Here is a 4,343-nt window from a genome sequence, read left to right on the forward strand (position 1 = left end):
AAAGGAGTGGGAATTTTACCTGTCTACGGTAATGTGACATATTCTTTAAACACCCAAGTAAATAATACAGAATATTTAACAGTCGACCATGTCTCAAATGATTTAACAAGACAAAATCATGCTGATAGACTACCTGGTAGCGACCTTCACAAGTGAGATAATGTTTGACGAATTCAGCAATCGTCGGCCACGGAGGCGGTAATGAGTGAAGTCGGACACCCTGGCCTTTGGGCTCGACCTGTTCTCCTGGCAGGAGAAAATCCATTTGTGCATTCAGAATGATATGCTTGCGACTAAACCATCGAATGCCAGTGACTGGCAGGCCTGAAACCTGTGCTATGTCATGCTCTGAGACCGGAATTCGAACTCCTTGGACAGTAGAATGGCCCTCCTGTAGATTACGTGCAAATTCAAGGACCTGTTGTGGATCGAATCCCTGAAGCCTCTGAAAATAATCTACCCAGCCTGCCCGCTGAAAAATCTAATATACCTCTGGATGTAATTCAAGTAGAGCTATCGAGTCGGGCTCATGTCGAATAGCAGGTCCTCCCATAGTTAACCAGCTTCGGTAAAATGCACAGTCAAAAACCGAGTTACCGCACTTCAGACAGAGTAAATTTTGAGAATGATAACATGGAGTAACAGTACATAGGCGAGGTGATAAGACGTGATAGTGGGTAAGAAAAATGATGGTAATTGGCTTGCTGTGAAATGATGGCGTATAATCTTGGTATTCCCCCCCAACTACGGCTGAAATAATAGCTTTAAATGTACGGGGATCGTGGTAATAATGACATAATCTTCTCATTTAACCATAGTTTAATAGTATTTACACATAATATTTACATACCTCATGTTTACCTTTAATCCATATTTCGAAAAATATAGTGCTTGTTGACAATAGATCATCAATAGTCATGGAAGAATCTTTTGAAGCATGAGGGTGATTACGTTAAAGGTCTGTATAATCATAGGAGAAGGGAGTGAAAGGACAGAATTAGCATAAAAATGGAAGAAGTGATTTTCATGACGGAAAGTACTGTGTGATTATGTCTTTTGAAAAGAAATGGTGTTTCAGCAACGGGAAAATGAGTAAAGGATAGTGTTTCAGCAATAGGAAAGGGTAAAAGATGGTGTTTCAGCAACGTGAAAGATAGGGAAAATGTTGCTGAAGAATACTGTTCCAGGAATGGGAAAAATAGGGAAAATGTTGCTGAAGGGTACTATTTCATTGATGAGAAAAATAGGAAAAATGTTGCTGAAAAATGATGGGAAACATAGGGAAGAGAAAGGAGGGGAAATGATGGAAATGTTACTGAAAGATAGGGAAATGAACTATGGATGGATTGAAATGAGATGATAGTGCTTCACAGATGAAGCTTGGATCTGCTTATAGTAGGATCGTCCTTTTCAATCAGCCTTTTCTAAATCTGGAATCTCCAGAATAATCAATTGCAACATGCCAACCCTTGACAGGGATTATTAGTTAAGAAATCTAATCTAATACTAAAAATACAATGCAGAAATTAAATGCAATGAGGGGCAGCAGGCTCCCCCAAAAAGAGATAATGTGAATCTGCCATGCAAGTGGCCTTAAAATCCTCTTTGGAAATGGGTCGCTGGTACAGATGGAGTTGATGACCATTTACTAATAATGGTGTTCTAGAATCATCAATTGTTAGGAGCCTTACTGTTCCATTGGGAAAAATAGTATCTATTTCGTAAGGTCCCAGCCATCTTGTACGTAGTTTCCCTTGAAAATTTTCAAACCGAGAATCATATAATAAAGCCCAATTACCTTTTTGGAACTGCTTATGCTTGATGGTTTTATCATGCCACCTTGTCCTTTGTTGTTGGATCATAGTTGTTTGATGAATGGCATCTAACCTCTTTTCATCCAATTCCTGAAGTTGCTACAACTTGGCTGTCTGTGCATCAGTCAAATCAAGGTTAACAGCTAAAGCAGTTCTTAAGGTTTTAATTTCAAATTCCACAGGAAAAACATCACTTTTACCATAAACCAATTCATAGGGAGAAAATCCTGTAGTATTCCTCCAGGTAGTTTTGTAAGCCCATAGTGCTTCAGGGAGCCTTTGAGACCAATCCTTCATGTTTTCCTTCACTGTTTTTGTTAGAATGGTTTCTATGACTTTGTTTGTACTCTCCACCTATCCATTGGCTTGGGGGTGGTATGGTGTAGTCATTCTATGATGAATATGATATTTTTGAAGGGTGGTTTTAAAACCACGAGAATTGAAAGGAGGTCCTCCATTTGTAACTAGCTCTATAGGCACTCCAAATCTAACAAAGATTTCTTCAAATAGAAAAGCTAAAACATATTCTTCATTAGCTCTAATGTGTGCTTTAGCCTCCACCCATTTAGTCATATAATCTGTACAAACCAATATGTAAACTCTTTGATTGGATGGAGGATTAATGGGCCCTACAAAGTCTAGAGCCCATCTTTCAAAGGGTTCAAGTATTACCTGGGGATTCAATGGAATTTCATCTCTATGATTGGGTTGACCCATTCTTTGACAGTTGTCACAGGCCCAAACATATTTCTTTGCATCCTTGAAAAGTGAGGGCCAATAATAACCCATCCTGAGAATTTTATGTGTCGTTCTCTTATTAGTAAAATTCCCTCCACAAGGGCCATCATGACAAGCTTTCAGTATATCATGAACTTCATCTTCTCTAATGCATCTCCGAATTTCATGATCAAGTCCTGTGTAGAAAAGACACCCACTTATCCAGCTATACCAAGCACTTTGTTGAATGATCTTTCTTTTCTCTCGATGTGATAGGTGTGATGGTAACTTTCCTGCAACCAAATAATTGGCAATGTTTGCATACCAAGGTGAGTGAGCAGATACTGCAAATAAATATTCATCAGGAAAGGAATCATCTACTAGAGTATTATCATCAGATTTTAACCAAGAAAGGAAATCAACAACTACATTTTCTTTACCTGATCGATCTACAATTGTAATATCAAATTCTTGTAATAATAATAACCACCTGGTAACTTGGGCATTTGTGACAGATTTGTTCATTAAATACTTAATAGCCGAGTGGTCAGTATGGACAAAAGTAGAGTAACTAGTAATGTAATGTCGAAACTTATTAATGGCATAAATGACTGCTAAAAATTCCTTTTCAGTAACTGTGTAATTAAGCTTAGCAGAAGTCATATTCTTACTAATGAAGTAGATAACATAAGAAAGATGGTTTTCCTCTTGTCCCAAGGCAGCTCCAATTGTAGTATCCAAAGCATTAGAGGATATATGGAAGGGAAGTGCCCAATTAGGTCCCCTTAAAATAGGAGCTCTAGATAACTGATGCTTGAGTTCATCAAATGCTTTCTGGTAAATATTAGTCCACTTGAAGTCAACATTTTTCATAAGTAACACAAACAAAGGAGAATCTATTTTGCAATTTTTTTTGATAAATCTTCTGTAGTATCCTACATGTCCTAAAAAACTTCTTACATCAGTTTGTGTTCTAGGAATAGGAAGGTTCTGAATTACCTATATTTTGGATGGATCTACCTGAATTCCTTGAAATGAAATAAAGTGTCCAAGTACAATTCCTTCATTCATCATCATATGACATTTTTCAGTACTTAAGGAAAGGTGAGCTTGTACACAATGTTTAAGTACTTTCTCAAGGTTTTGTAATGCATCCTCAAAAGACACACCATAAGGGGTAAAATCATCCTGTTATCACTCAGGTTGTCCTTAAAGCTCCTTAAAGGATACGACTGAGGTAACCACAAACCAATCTTTGGACTGCAGGTCCTAGCCTACCTGCAATCAGAGAGGGCTCTCTCTTTATAATTTAGCTTTGTTTTGGGTTGATTTTAGGCTAGTTATGATTTTCTTGGGTTTTGTTTTGATCTTGGTGGGATGGAGGATTCTTTCAAACAGAGTTGGGATTCATAGTGTGAGAAGTTCAAACCATTGGGCATGGAGTCGTGGATTAGGCTTGTTGTTGCATTTTCTTGGTCACAAGAGGAATACAGAGCATGATAGCTACACATAAAACAATATCTAGCTAGAATAAAGATGGAACAAAGGTCAATGAATGAAAGGCAACTAAGTAGCTCTCATTATGCTAACAGAGGGAAGGTGAATGAACATTTATATAGGACCAATCAAGGATTCCTAAACAACATTCATATATGAAGGAACTAGTGTAAATATGAGCAAATCAGTATTCATATTTAGGACTAATTCAGAGGAAAACATAGATAAATCACATAAATTGAGAACAGAATACAACTAAGTGAGCTCTGAACTATTATTTCTTTCTGCTATTTAGATAGTGAAACAATGATGGCA

This window comes from Pinus tabuliformis, chromosome 2_1 (genome assembly GCF_031772625.1).
Source record: "Pinus tabuliformis cultivar Carrire ecotype Pingquan chromosome 2_1, CPIR1, whole genome shotgun sequence".
In the NCBI taxonomy this organism is placed as follows: Eukaryota; Viridiplantae; Streptophyta; class Pinopsida; order Pinales; family Pinaceae; genus Pinus; species Pinus tabuliformis.